The following is a 16,530-nucleotide window of genomic DNA, read 5'->3' on the forward strand; positions in this document are numbered from 1 at the left end:
CATGTGTTTGACCATACTAGTAAATAATGTTTTTGAAGAAAATATTCATAAATTTTCCGTGAAAGGACACACTTTCCTTAGTTCAGACATATATTTCGCAATCATATAAAAACGTAAAAAAGTTTGTAAGGGTTATACATTGATGAATGTTGTTACAATTATTACTAATGCAGCCCGAACAAATCCATTCTCGTGCATGGTGGTTGAGGACATTTATGATTTCAAAACCATTGCCCGTAATAAACTGAACACGAAGAAGTTAGGAATATTAACAACTATACAGCTTCGTCTTACAATGGAGAAATTTGGTAAGGTGATGGTGTCTAAAAGACATAGTCAGATCGCTGGATGGAGTGAGACCAATGTACTAAAATCTGGAGTTACATTAAAAGGTATTAAAATCATAGACCTTCAAAAAATTAAAACATACTTTGGTATCCTAGAGAAAAACAGAACAGATATTGAAAAAAATGTTTCCTTGTATTTACGATGATGCCATGTATTTTCGATTACGATGCCATTACGATGTATTTTCAAGAATAATTAGGCCACCTAGGTCAAGTTTTTACTGTAGGAAACAACGGTTAAAAATCTGGCACTTACAACGTTTTGACCTTTTTTTACAGTTTTTGAATTTTTTTAAAGTAAGCTTTGTTTATTGTTCCTTTGCAGAATGTTGGAATTATATAATATCTTTAAACTCATCCTTTTTCAGTAACTTTCGTTAAAATATATTATTTTATATTTTTAAAGATTTGGTCTTTTGTAATATTTTTTAAAATATTATTCTTTAATTTTTAAACTTATTTCAATAGCAATAAACATTATGGCTAGAGAATCTTGGTAGAGAACTTGATTTTATTCTACTATTCAAATATACTTCCATTCGATATAATCTGAGTCAGTTTAACTTATTTTATTGAGTCTAAAGATTGTTTTATTGAATTTAAAGATTATCTCAGTCATTATTCCAAAGAAGCAAGCAGCTTTCAACAACGGCCCATTCATACGTAAATAACGAACGAGTCGAAAAACAAATAGTCAAAAACAACAGTCTAACAGTCTCTTTTCTCTATGTTTTAATGTTTCTTTCCCACATTCCTTATAGAGAACCAAATTTTTTCCTGACCCTTGGAGGAATTTACCATTCCTGCTATAGTTTGAATCGAAACGTTCGTTATGTTTGTGTACATACAGATACGCTCACACAGAGTGAGAATATTAAGGAAGAAATTGTCAGTTGCACCATAATTTTACAAATCAATCAAAAATATGTTTACCGAAATAATTTTTCCAAACGAAAAGCAATTTAATTACTATTATCGTTTTTGTTCCGGAAGTATGCAATTATTCTTTTTATTATTATAAGCCCCTTATAGTCAGCCACGTATTCTTATTAGTTATTACTTAACCTCGTTTCTTGCAGCATTTGTAATCTTGTTACACAATGCTTCTAAACTTTCAAAGGTTTCTTCCGAACCTTGATATACCAAAAAATCAGCCACTTCATTCCCATGCAATCCTTTATGTCCCGGCACCCATATTAAAGACACTTTATTGTCTTTTGCCAGGTTATTCCTCAGTTGTTTTAATTATTGAGTGATTTTTTAGGCCAGAATAGCTGCTTGAGTATCTGTATAAAGGTTGATTGTCTTTGCTTTCCCATTCAGGATTATATGAATACAGCCCACCAAAGCAAAAACTTCATCCTGGAACACAGTTGTATATTATCCTAGGCTGTAACATTTTTTGTTATACTTACATATTTGCCCAATGACTCTAGATCTAGTATCATGGGCAGTTTTATATCTATCAGAGGACCATTAATGTTTGGGATTTTTAGTTCTCTAGATGGCATAATTGCGTAAATCTTATAAGTGAAGATTAGTTCTGGTGTCATCATATCTGAGTTCATCTGAAAGATGAATGGCTTATAAAACAATAGGCTTTAAAAAATGACAGTCTTCATATTACTGCTAGTTTTATTGACTGTGTGACTTGTTTGTAAGTTTAAAAATATATTTTTTTGTACAATGATTTACAGATATGAGCTGGGTAGTAGCAGAAAGTTCGACAGAATGCCTACTTCGTAGGCTGAATATATTACCAGCGATATCCTAAATAAAGAAAGTCAGGCGTAAGAGCTTTTGAAAAATTAATGAAACGATTTGTTCGCACTGGGTAAGTTGCATATAAAAAAAATGAGAAAACCAAAACTGTTATAAGTAAAAAAAAGGAATATGATGTAGTGTTAGCTACTACTAGTGATTATTACATCAGCACACATGAAATTTCAATTCAACTTAACATCAGTCAAACTTTGGCGACGAAAATCCTCCGTAAATATAAAATATATCCCTACGACATACAGTTACATTACTCACCTTACTCAAGTTTTGAGCTGCAGTTTGCCTGTTTTGTGTACAGGTTTCTAATTTCAATGTTGAAGTTTTTAGTGTATGGCTCTTCTTCATTGGCGTCTCCAAGGATTCGGTATATGATATTACGAGTATAAAGGTTCACGTACAATGAAAAGACACATGCAGCATATAGAACATATAATCCACAAGGAAAATGAATTTCCTGTAGTTGGCTGTATACCAAAAATATCAAAAATTTTATTTAAAAAATCCTTTATAAAATACATAATAATATAAAAGAACCCTTTCGAGCTACATCATATTGCACAACGTTTTCGAAATGTTTATTCAATTATCAGTGTTTATACTGAAAAAAGTATTACCACTTTAATTAAAGCAAATGTGAAAGTTAAATTTTGACTAGGGTTTTTGAAAAAAATGTGCTTTAATACTTACTAAATTTACATGTTTGAACCCACTAAATATTTGGATAAAAATCCTTTAAATTTAGTTAAATTAGTTTAAGTTACATGATTGCTAATAATATTGTAGGATGTTTAAGATGCCCCCACTAGGGTTGCTGGCTTTAGACAAAGTGTATATGAGGACTTGCAACTGAGCAACTGATAAAAAATGACGCATTAGGACAAAAGTATGAACAAAGCAGTAAATATTACCGAAAGTATGTGTCTAAATGTGACTATACCCATCATTGTGTATAAATTAAATTTGTTAAAATTTGACTAATTATAACAGTAGCTAACGTTAATATGTTGGGATTAAAGTGTAATTTACTCTGAAGGTTTGTTGGAAAATTGTGGAAGGGGTATTGACATATGTAGGCGGTCTGATAAGTACTTAGCCTCATCGCCCCATGGTGCCACTATTTCAAGAAAAATCTACTATCGCGTAATACATTCTCGTAGATGGCTTATGTCAAAATTTAAGCCGAATAGGAGTCATGGTTTTGTTTCGACCGCTTGCGAAAGCGGACGTGTCCGCGGATTTTAGAGAAATGGAAACAGGGTAATATAGGTCAGTGATTTGATTCTTGTTTTTGCAAGGGAAACTGCGACTCTTCTTCTTTGATGGCAACTTTCAAATATTGGTTTACCGAGTTTTAACGTGGTCGCACGTCGGTTTTTGATAAGCTACTCCCAGGTGTTCCAAAATCGGCTACCACAGAAGATAACGTGAAAAAATATACGATCTTATATTGTCAGACCGCCAACTGAAGGTATGTGATATAGCTGAGAAAGTAGGCAGTTTAAAAGTCCGGGAAATTTAGGACATGAGAAAGTTGTCGGCGCTATGATTGTTGCGTTTGCTCACTCCGGATAACTAACTTAACCGTATACCAGTTCAGAGCACTGTTTGACGCTATTTAAGCGTAATTCTAAGGAGTTTCTACGTCGTTTTGTTACTATTAACGAAACATGAATCTATTGGTACACACTAGGAACCAAGAAACAGTCGAAACAATGGCGGCATCCAGCGAACGTGCTCCGAAGTAGGCGAAGACTGTACTACCGGCCGGAAAGGTGATTATTTTCTAGGATTCACAAGGGGTGATCTATGTCGACTACCTTAGTCATTACCTACGAATTATTGGGTCGATTTGACGCCAAATTGCAGAAAAAGCGACCCCGTTTAACGCAGAAAAAAGTGGTCTTCCACCATGGCAACGGACCCGCTCACACCTCCGCCGCCGCCATGGCGAAATTGGTCAAATTGGGCTACAACCTGTTGCCTCATCCTCTATATTCTCTAGATTTCGCTCTGTGTGACGTTTTTTTGTTTCAAAACTTAAAAAAGGAATTCGCGGGGCAGAAACTTAAGTCGAATGAGGAAGTCATCGCTGCCACGAAAGCCTACTTTGCAGACCTCGAGAAAACGTATTTTTCAGACGGGTTAAAGACGTTGGATCATCGCTGGATCAGGTGTATCGAGCTAAAAGTAGACTATTTTTCAAAATTTTTTGACTAGACTATTTTTTTGTAGGCTAATTACTTATCAGACCACCCTAGTAGATGGGATGTAGTTAAATAAAAGTTTTGATTGTAGGTAGGCAAACATGAATTCAACTATCTGATTAATCGAGGATAAACTTCAAAAGTAATTAATACGGCTCTGTGCATTTTATATCAACATTTGGTACCTAGAATTTTTAAAGCAGATATATGTAAGATGCTGGATTATTGATTATTAAAAATTAAGGTTCTGTTTGCTTAGAAAGCGAACAGAATAAATAATGCAATATAAAGCTGTATCGTACAATACACCACGCGCCGCCTACCATTTCATCAGCAGCATTTTTGTCTGTGTTTTTATGTTTCTTTAAATCCAATTCTAAGTATTTAAGACTATTTTTTTATGTAATTATCCGTGACGAATGTTGACGATTATCCTAACAATCTTTATCTTATTTACAGCAGCGCTGAAAAGCTGCACATATGTTGTGTTTAACCAGCTTCTGAGGTTATTTAACCAGAATGTTTTTCTTCTTCCTGGACATTGCTTTCCAAATGATTTACTTGCAGGATAGCTTGTAGGAGAGCATCTCTGAATTCGTTTCGCATAATGTGTCCGAAGTATTGCAACTTACTAGATTTGATGGTTCAGTACTTCCCGATTGTTCTTCATTATTCTGAGGACTTTCTTATTTGTGACTCGGTCATTCCACAAAATTTCCCAATATAGCCACATCTCAAAAGCTTTAAATTTTCTTCACATATCTTCATTTAAGATCCGCGATTCAACCCCATTAAAAAGTAGAATTTAATAATCATTACACCATAAAAAAATAAAATTATATTTTTACTTTATTTTTCTTCTTTTTTCTTTTAAACTTATCTTTAACTGGTCGTTATAGATACCTGTTTTTTATCCTACTAAGCTTTAAGCCTATTCTTCGAGGATAAAAATATGTTTGAGGAGACAATGTACATTCGTCATTTTACCTTAATGGGATTATTTTGTATTTTTTATCCGAAAGCTCAAAGGAGTGCTCCTTGCTTTCGTTTTTTTTTGTTAGGTAGATATACAATCATAATACTGCTCTAATTTTACAAAGGTATATAATTAGTTGAGCGTAAAATACTCCGCAAAATATTTGGAGCTATAAACGACCAAGGGCAGTGGCGCAGAAGATATAATTTTGAATTGTATCAGCTCTTTAATGAGCCAGATGTCATAACGTCCAATAAAACACAGCGACTTAGATGGGCTGGACACATAATACGAATGCCAGAAAATACGATTGCTAAAAAGCTAACCACAGGAACACCTGTAGGAAGAAGAAGCAAAGGCCGACCGCGAATTAGGTGGTTAGATGGGGTTGAAACCGACTTACGGATATTAAAAATCAGAAGATGGCAACATGTTGAAAGAAACCGAACAGAATGGCGACGAATCTTAGAGCAGGCCAAGATCCACAGAGGATGGTCGAGCCAAAGATGATGATGATGATATAATTAGTTGGTTTTTTATTACTATTATAGATTCATCATATACTCGTATTTTGCACTGTATATTTTTGTAGTCTTATGTATGTATAAGAAACATAAACCGCTTGTTTTGTCTTTCAATCAAACATTATCGTCACATCACTTGTAAGAATTATATGTGCAGTTTATATACTCGGTCAGACGAGTCGATTTGATAATTAGGATATGTCAAATGAATTGAAAGTTAGAGTACCAATTGTGGCTTGGAATATTACTCTCGTTCGTTATTATCTTATATTATTACCCCATGAAATCAAATATTGTTATATTATCGCTAGTCCTTATATTTATATTAAAAACAAATCAAAACTTTAATATACCCAAATTAGTTTAAAAGCTAATAATAATATCAAAACAAGTCGCTTCCTAACAAAAAGCAGACGCTATTTTTGACACTGTCAAAATTACAAATTCCAAGTATTAATCAGCGCTCTTCACCATATTACTGTTTTTGTTTAATTTATTTCATTATAAACGGACAAACAGACTACTTTCATTGTTTAAAATTCTTTCTGTAAAAAAGATACTAAATATAATAAATAGCTGATAAATATTATCATTTCATGTGCAAATAACTCGCGAGAAAATCTAGATATACTTTCCATGTACAAATGTGGTGACACATTTTATACCTAAGGGCTGCCCTATAGCGGCTAGACGCAGATCTTCGACCCATTGGTCTAAACCTCTCAGTGTTCTTTTTTTGTAAACCTCACTAGTAGGGATGGGAAAAACCTACCGGTTTTAACCGAAAACCGGTTTTTTTACTCCGCAATAACCGGTTTTATCGGTTGTTTTTTTGTCCCGGTTATAACCGGTTTTTTATTTTTAAAGTAAAAACCGGTTATTAGGTTTTTAGGGGTGATTAGGATTAGGTTCGGTATTATTTTGGATCCCAATCATAATTATTATTCTCAAGTAATTATTCCAAATAAAACTATAATTCACATTTTATTTTATTTTATAAATACACAAGCAAACTTGTAACCTATTGTATTAAAAAAACCGAAAACCGGTTTTTGCAAAAACCGGTTTTTTTGGCCGGTTATAACCGCCAGGTTAAACCGTAAGCAAAAAAAACCGGTATAACCGAAAACCGGTGTTTTGTCAAAAACCGCCATCCCTACTCACTAGGAGGTTTACAAAAATTTATCCATTTTAGTCGCTTGGTATGCTTGATTAAACTGGCAAGCCAGAAACTATTCGGTGGTTGTTTGGTAAAAATTAACATTATTGCCTCGTTTATTTAGCAAAGTCTGGACAGTCGTCCACAAAGTATTTGTGGACAAAAATTGTGGAGGCGAAAAAAAACAATTGTTTTTTTTCGCCTCCCCATACCTGTGACACATTACTGATAGGATAATCTCACAGATGTTTTGGTGTTTCGCGAGGTTAGCGTAACCTGTACTACCTCCCGAATTCCATCTCTACTCAAAGCAATTAGTTGGTTTCTAACAAGACTGAACCGACGTCCTTCTTAGTCTGACGACAATCAGTCCTTTCTTTCCATTTTGCTAGGTGTTGATCTGGGAACTGCTTCTTTAGGTATATCTGTTATACATTTCTGACAGTAAACTGGTTACAAAGTTTTAGATCCAAAGCACAGTATCTTCCTTTACTGCTACATTGGAATGCCCATACATCCATCAGCAGTTACAAACAGCAGTTACTTTTTTATTTTTAGCCTGGAACTCATTCAGAGCTTTAAAACAGGTTTTTATGTAGTCCTGTGGTTTAATAGCATTTAACAACGCTTTTAGAGCTATACAAGTAAATAATTATATCATATGGTGATATACATTAGTAAGTTAGGTCTGTAAAAATGGAGATTTATGGAGATAAGCTGTAAACAATTGTGATAAGAAAATTACAATTGTGAGGAGATTTAAATATTCGAATTTTTCTGTAACTTGATATTTTTTGGACTCAAAATATTTTACCAATTCCTTGGATATAGGAGCTGAATTAGACTGTACTTCATTTTTTAAATTGTGTAAATGATATCTTTTTAGTTAACTAATTTGGTGCACTAATGTAAATTTTCCGTACGAAAATTGCAAATATATATAAAATGAGCAATGTGAATTGTCAACTACAGCTTTCAACCATTATCTTTAGAAATACTTGACGCAAACGACTTAAAGCAACTCCGTTAACTGTGAGGAAAAATGCACTTGTCACGCTATTTCACTCTTTATTTGTAATTCAACCTGTATATACTCCTCTCAGCCCGTTTTGGCTTAGAAACAAACGGGAAGACAACTTCAAACAAGAAAAATGCAAATAGTTTTAATGAATAAATAAATAATAGTTGTATATTGAACCAACAAGCGCATCTAAGCGAGTCGATATTTCCTGTTCTCTGTCTTCAGCTAGAGTTGAGGCGATCCTCGATGGGTCTTTGACCATCACCTTGTGTCTTGTAAAACCGAAGCGACGAGTATCGGGCACGAGTTTTTATAGGCCAGTACTCCTACAAATCAACAACTTTAAAAATGATCTATGTATTATTTTGTTCTTTATACTTAGGCTAGAAGAAAAATAAGTTCCTTATATTATTCAACGAGCGAAATTCTTCATATTGTAAATAATTTTACAATTTTGCATTTTGCAATTTACAGCCGACAGGTACTCACAGTTTCAAAGATTAGACCAACTTATAATGTAGAAATCTGTGCATTTAGAGAATTAAAAAAAATTATAATAGACCGTACCAATTCTCAGTCGTTATGTGTATGCATTTCATTTGATAACAAGTGACAGAAATGTCTGTGTGTGTCTGTGGTTGGGATATTGACTGTGAAACCTACGATTTCATTTACCTAATCATAATATTAGACAGAATTAATATTCCATACTTATGTTCAATGAAATATGATATTGATTTCAAAACTGACAGTGTGAGATACCTATATGTTTGACATTCTAGTTATTTTAATTTAATTTACAATTAGTGAAAATTTGATTTGAGAAGAATTGAGTCAGACGTGAAATATATAAACGGGTTGTGAATCGTCAAACGGATCAGACCAAACTTAATAGAAATTTCTAAATTGGTCGAATTCGTGCTTTCCTAATTATTTTGCACCAAAGTCATGAGACACTATTTGTAGAGGACTAAAATCTGTAATGAAAACAAAGGTTACTTGTTCTGCACATTAAACAAATTCCACAATTTTACAAAAATACATTATACATATAAAAATATATAAATACATTTGCCGGAGCATTGTTTTCAATATTAGGCCACACATTGTGTAAAACGCGTATAACGGGTTGCGTTCAATCCCAATAAAGTTAGATATTAACAATATTTGAATTGTCAACATTTTTACCTTATAATTTATTGTTTAAATAGTAAAAATGGTAATGAAATATACTTATTTAAGGAAAATTCAGCAATAATGTTTTATACAGGCCGTAGTGGGAGCACTGTCAGATCTTCATTTAGAGTAAGAAATTCTGATAGACCAATTCCAGGTTTTACTTACAACAATTCAAAGAATTTTAACAAGGTTTAAAAATACTGAGACCGTGATTACTAATTGTAATGTACATTATTATTATTGAGAGAACGAATAAAAAATAATTAATGATAATTTCTAAACTTAGAACTATAACAAATGTTGTTATAGTTTATCTAAACTAAGAATAACTATCTAAGTAAACTTTATCCAGAACGCGCGACGTTATTTTTACACACTCTTCATTTATTCGAAATTTTAATACTTTAATATCAGTAAATTTTTGAGCAGAATAAATTTTGGATTTTAAAGCCCACTTCATGTTACAGTTAGGTACAATAAAATAATTATTAAAACTGTTTTTAAGGAATTCCGTAACCTCTCCCCTATTGTGCGCAGAGCACCGATCCATTTAAAACTCTTCGTCATCAGGAGTTACTTCTATAAGTAGTACATACAAGTTTTGAACAAAGAAAAATATTGGTTCAAAAACTTTTTTGAGTTTTAAATTTTCTAATATAAAAATGGTCCAATATTCGCATGCTGGATTGATCGAAAAACTTCACCTAGCCTTAATTATACGGGTCAAAGTCGCAGACAAGCTATCCACTTTATTCGCTCCTCTAGCAGGAGTTTCACACGGCTCAATAATAGCGCCAATTCTCTATACAGTCTACAACAGTAACTTCCAACTACCCCATAACTCGTCTAAAAGTATCCTGCTGTACGCTGACGCCACGGCCTTGTTCTCCACAGGTTGACCTAGGACCAGTAGAGAACGCTCTGTATTCGAAAAAGCACCAGCACAATTCAAAAAACTTATTCTATTTAGAAATTTCAAATGCTTTTGCTCCGTGCTAGAACAGAAAAACCACATCTTGCTTAACGAAAAACGTCTTGATTTTAGACCATTAGTGTTCTACTGGGGTGCCAAATTTTTAAAAACACTTAACTGAAACGCAGACTAATGAAACACATTCAAAAGAGTAAGTTACAGAGCCAGACTCCTGATTTATAGCACTAAGTGGTAAATTTGGGAACATCACCACGTTACTCTTCTTCATACATATAAAACTTTCATTACGCCAATCATCGAGTACAGAGCGAAAATATACACATTAGTAAACAAAAGACAGCTAAATTAAGTCATGGCCACTGAAAGAAAAGTCCTAACGAGAATTGTGAATAAAAACCCTGACTATTCGTCAGCGTTAATTCACCAACTAGCAAATATGACCTCTATTCATGATAGGATACTGAGCCTAAGCAAGAGATATGTTTTCTCTAACATTGAAAGCTCGAACAACACAGCAAAGGAGGTTCTTAAAAATACATTCCGCCGACGAGGACCAGTACTCACCAGACTCCCTAAAACTAAAGTTCCATTCGTGCCCGCTAAACTTCTAAACATAGCGGGTAACGAACTTTTTGATGCGTACTGAAATATCCTGGGAACAATCTTACTAAAATATCGCAGGCAATAGTTGCATTTACCCAAAATTCTGATCCATAAGCCGTTCCTAACAACAATATAAACTTGTATTGTAGCATTTACAAATTCTTTGGTATATAAATTCCTTGATATATAAATTGAAATCCGGTCATATATGTATTAAAATAACGAAGAATGATTTCAGTGTATTTCTCTTTATTTTCATACAAGTTAAAATACACAAAAAGTTTTTTCAATTCCTCTTAGCGTCGCCAAGTAATATAAACACATTTTTAGAGTTTGTTTATGTTGTACAGATGTGCACGTCCTCGGCATTCTTTTGCGTTTCATATTATGCGTTTTAAATTAATATTTCCGTCAAGTGTTTTGTTATTTTAAGTTATGCGAATGAATTTTAAAAGATAATTGCTGATTCTCACTTGGGTCGCTGTAAGAGACAGTCGGATTAGTTGTGGATCCAAATTTTACACGTTTTTTGAACGTTAGCAAACCGAATCCACATTAACTACTAATCTGCCGCCGTTGGAGTATGGAACCCACAATACGATCTCATATTTCATTATTATGATTATCGATATCGATGATAAGATAATCGATTCCCTCGTCAAAAGGGAAAAAGAATAATGTAATGGCCATTTTGTAACAGAACTTGAAGGAGATGAGTTGTTGAGTTTGCGGCAGGCAGTACATTGTTTTTTTGGGGGAAAGGTGAAGAATATTTTTATTGTTGTTTAAGACATATTTAGTTTTGTGCATTAAGAAGTTACGTTGATTTATGGAAAATAAAACTCCCAAATAAGTTCTGGTAAGTTATCACACATCTTCCATTTAAATTTGCCAGTTCCCAATCATCTAAATCTTCTCAGCTTACTACAAATATCCAAATATCATTCCTATTTTTTTTTATATATATATGGATACAAATTATAATATATTCCAGTGCAGTAACACTATATTTTTGAGCCAAGGTCACCTAATGGCAAATATATTCTAGTTTTTGTTACTAGAACAAAAACTATAGATATTAAATACAAGAACACAGATTAAAAAAAGTTTTCTTTTCTTATAGCCTGCCGGCTCCAACTTCCAAGTTTGGAATTTCATTTTATTTGGAAAGAAGTTAATTTGGGGAAGAATCACATTTTATTTGGGACAGAAGATTTTTTTTGATTTTGGGAAGAAGTACATTTTTATTTGGGAAAAGGAGATTATTTGATTTGGGAGAAAGAAGTACAACACTTGGTTGGTCTGCCAGTCCTTAAAGGCTGATACACGGAGCATAGGCTGATCCATCTTAGAGCCATCCACTACCTGGACACTGGACAGCAGATTAAGTAACTCCCTTTCCAACAAAAGAGTTACTAAGCACCATTATATTTTATTAACTTTATAATTTAAATTTCAATTTTTTTATAATATATACTTGGATACTTAGGTCTTCAGTCTAAGTGGGTTACAAACAGGTTTGTGCACAATCCCTGGGTAGTACCCTCAACTTGTTGAATCTTTTTACTTGTTTAAATTTGTCATTCTCTATTTACTTTGTATTTATTTCGTTATTAATATTTTACATAACCCTTATGATAAGTGGTCAGGATACATTATCCCATTTTATGATTACTAGTACGTACCTTTATTTTGTTAAATTGATGTATGTATTGTTCTAATGTCTTAACTGACTATTCTCATATTTTAAACTGCCCTTTTGTAACTTATATAAGTACTTAATTGTTTTATAATATTTTAATTATTATTTACTCCAAGTGAGTTATCCAACCAATAATCCCAGACCATTTTACCTCATTGCCAGAGGACAGTGTAAATCAATTGTTGTATATAATTATTATATTTTGGGTCATTTTTTTTTAGGTAACTGTTTTTTTTGTAAATATATTTTGGGGATATATTTTAATAATTGGTTAGGGTATATAAGTATAGGGTTGGGATAGTACATAAGATTTGAATATAGTGTATAAAGCATTTCTGATTTTTATTTGTTTCCTATCATTTATTTTTCAGTTAGTATATAATTACATATATCCCAAATTGGAGTGATATTCAAAATTCACCCTGGCGCCCATCTCAAGATCATCTTAGGATTGATCTAACTATCTTAGGTTACTACAGGCAAGCAAACGTGCCAACCTCCTCTCTGAGCACTACTCTCATTCTTTTGAGCTAAGCCTATTCTATTGTAGTACTTCAAGTAAATTTTATATTTTCTTTTGTATTGGTTACATTCCCTGTTATTTAATCTTATTAAAATAATAATTGATTAATTTTAAATTTTATTTAACCATAAATCTTACTTAATTTCTAATATTGGCTTCACCATCTCAGGCTTTTCCTTTTAATGTGCCACAATAGCTGTATCCTTTTTTTTAACGGTAACAATTGGCTAACGGCTAAATTGGGTAACGGTAAAACTCTGTGTTCGTTAGACAGAGAGTGAAGCACAGTTCTACCCCAGAACCACCAGTAAGTCCAGTTACAGAAAATTCAAAGTGTTTTAGTGAAAAATCCAGGTAACTTTTTGTTTCAAATTTTAAAGTAAATACAGACATTTTTTTTAAAGTAATAATTGCTTTCTTTAAAATTAAAAAATTGTAATATTTAAAATTGTAAATCTTAGGGCATGGTTAGCTGTTATTTTAATTGTTGTTTTAAATTTAATGTTAACATTTGTTTGTTTTTTTTTTAAAGGTTAATCTCTATTGCAATAACAATTTTTTTGTAAGTTTATGTAATATCTCCAACTCCTTGATTTTGTAAACGGATGACATGTAAGTTTTCTTTGTTATTTTTGTACTCTATGACTATTATTCTAGTAATTTGTGTCATTTATTTTTGTAACTGTTTGTGGTGAGACACAATAAATGTTTAATTTTTTGTAAACCATTTTGTTTGTTTATCTTGACATGGTTATAATTTGGCACCTCGAAGCGGCGTCCTTTTTATATTGCTAGAGGTATTTCCTGTTTCCTTTTATTTTGTTTGTCCCAAGAGATTCACGTTAGTACTTATTTGTTTCATTTTTTATAGATGCCCCAAACCGACCCCTTGCCATTCACTTATCCTTGACCCAGCTCTCCAAATAAGCCCTGAGTGCCGTTCGCACAGTATCATTTATTTTGTTTGCCCTATCTCCACCCCAGTAACTTCTGTCCCAATTTTTAAACCCCTATAATTATACCCTATGTGGTAGGCAAAAAATATTCGTTACAGTATTTGTGGTACCAACCTGATAAATATAGTACGTAAATAGTAACTTAACTTAATCAATGTAAATAAATCTAATCAAATAGTAACTTAATGGCAACATGACAACTCAACCTGAGCGAGTACTGAGAACTAATACACACCCAAAGCATAGCTTTTACCATAACTTCTAGCCATACACAAGGTGTTTCTAGTCCTCCTACTCAGAGGTGAAAGCCTAAAGTCCTCATAACGTTTTTCGGTTCAGTTCGACTAAAAGACAAAATAAATAATATCGCCGCAAGTGAAAAGTAGGGTTTAAGTTTACGAAAATTCGCCAAAAAATAAGGGTTGGAAAAACTCAAATTAACGATATTACAAAAAATAAAACTAAAATAAAAAAAATGTTGAGGAAAGTGTTAACTTGAAGCAAAAACGAAAGTTTCTGAAATCAGAAGGATTGGCAGATGATTAAATCGTATATAATTGGTTTTGCAAAGCCAGAAATAATATAATTACAATATCTGGACCGCTCCTTAAAGGAAATTGACTCAAGGCAGCAAGCAGTTTGAAGATGGAAAATTTTGCAGCATCGAATGGATGGTTGGAAAGTTTCTGCGTCATAATATGCAACGTCATAAAATAATGTTTAAGTTAAAGTGTGGTAAGTCTGCAGATATAGATGTCTGGAAAACCAAGTTACAATAATTGATATTAAGGAATTATTCTTCAAGAGATGTATACAATGCTAACGAAACAAGGCTTTATTACTGAGCCATGTCTAACAAGATATTTGCAGTAAAAAATGAAAAATGTTTGACTATTTTGCTTTATGCAAATATAATAGTTCCGAAGGAAAATCCATTAGTAATTGGAAAAAGTAAAAATCCTGCTGTTTTAAGGACAGTCGTATTGACAAATAAACCTTAGAATGGGTTTCTAAACAAAATAGAAAAATACTTCTTTTCCTAGATAATAACACGTTAATTGACAAGTCCTATTAGAAAATAGTCTTCCGGCCACCCAACACTACTTCACATTACCCTTAGATCAAGGAATAATTCATAATTTCAAAATAATTTACCAAACTTTTTTCAATAAAAGACTTTTAACGTTTATTGACAGTGGACGTAATTTCGAGAATTATGAAAAAAAAAACTAAACTTACCCAATGCACTTGTCTGGATTACAGTCGCTGAGAAAAAAGTATCTCCTGTTACAGTGAAGAAATGTTTTTCTAAAGCAGGCTTCTCTGATGTTATCCAAGAGGATCCACATTTTAATTAACAGGACAATATACCCCTTGCCCATTTTTAGACAGTCTTTTACAGATCTTTACCAAATTTTAGATTTGGCTGAATTTGCTTCCATTGGCAGTGATATACTTACAGAGAGCCCTAACTTCAGTATTATGGATACTGTTGAAGAACTGCGTGACAATGATGAAAAAGACAATTCTGACAATAGTAATTTGGACGAGTGTAAAACTCCACTTTAATGAGCGAAATGTGTGCAAAATTTAGTGACAACTTTTGATTGATATTTTGTGAATTTACATATCGAATACTTTCAGCCTCTTTGTTACTACCTCAGTCAAGGTCCAATACTCTACTCTGTATAAAAAGATGGAGAGTGTAGAGCATCGTAGAATTCTGAGTTTCAATTTCAAATTTAAATTGTGTGTTTCACATAATTTTGACGTTTAGATGACTGCATTGGCTTTTTCTATTCGTGATTTTATTTCCTGGGAATAGTCTTACTGTTTATTTATTACTGTACTCAGATATCTGTATGCTGACACTAGTTCCCATTGATGGTAAATTGTATTTCTCCAATTATTGCTTTGCTAATTATCATGGGTTTTGTTTTTTTTTTCGGTAACTTTAAGGTCATATTTCTTACTAGTTTCAGCTACTTTGTTCATTAACAGTTGTAATTCTTAAGCAGTGTCGTCAAAAGTAACGGTGTCATTGACCTATTTCAAATTATTTACTCGTTTGCCATTTAACAGTAAGCTTGTTTTCGCATATTCTAGAGCTTCTTCTGGTTGCTGACTTTAACATAAGCTGATTGATTACAGAATTAATTTATATGCGACAATGCGAAGAATAAAACTGTATTTGATATATATGTATAATAAAAAATAATTTTAATAAACGATGCTTACTAATATTCATTTTTTTTGCTATATATTTACGAAATACGATATTGTTATTGATGCCCTGGCCTATTGTAAAGAATGCTAAATAATACAATTGCAGATCTATCGCCACAAATGCAACCATTCGTAACAAGAGCATAGAACAGATAAATTTATATACCATAAACCAGATATTTCTTCTTTTACTTCTTCTACTTGTTCTTCTTACTGGTCAAAAGCTGTGTATTTAAGTTAGCACATAGTTATACTGTTAAAGTCGATGCTTGGGCATAACTCACACAGCGTGAGAGGCTTAAAAATGTTTATTGTGAAAGCTATATGATTTTAACAAGCATAATTCATACCGTGTTTTGATTTTTGTTTTAATTTTTAAACCAGTCGAATGTTT

This window comes from Diabrotica undecimpunctata, chromosome 4 (assembly GCF_040954645.1).
Source record: "Diabrotica undecimpunctata isolate CICGRU chromosome 4, icDiaUnde3, whole genome shotgun sequence".
NCBI lineage: Eukaryota > Metazoa > Arthropoda > Insecta > Coleoptera > Chrysomelidae > Diabrotica > Diabrotica undecimpunctata.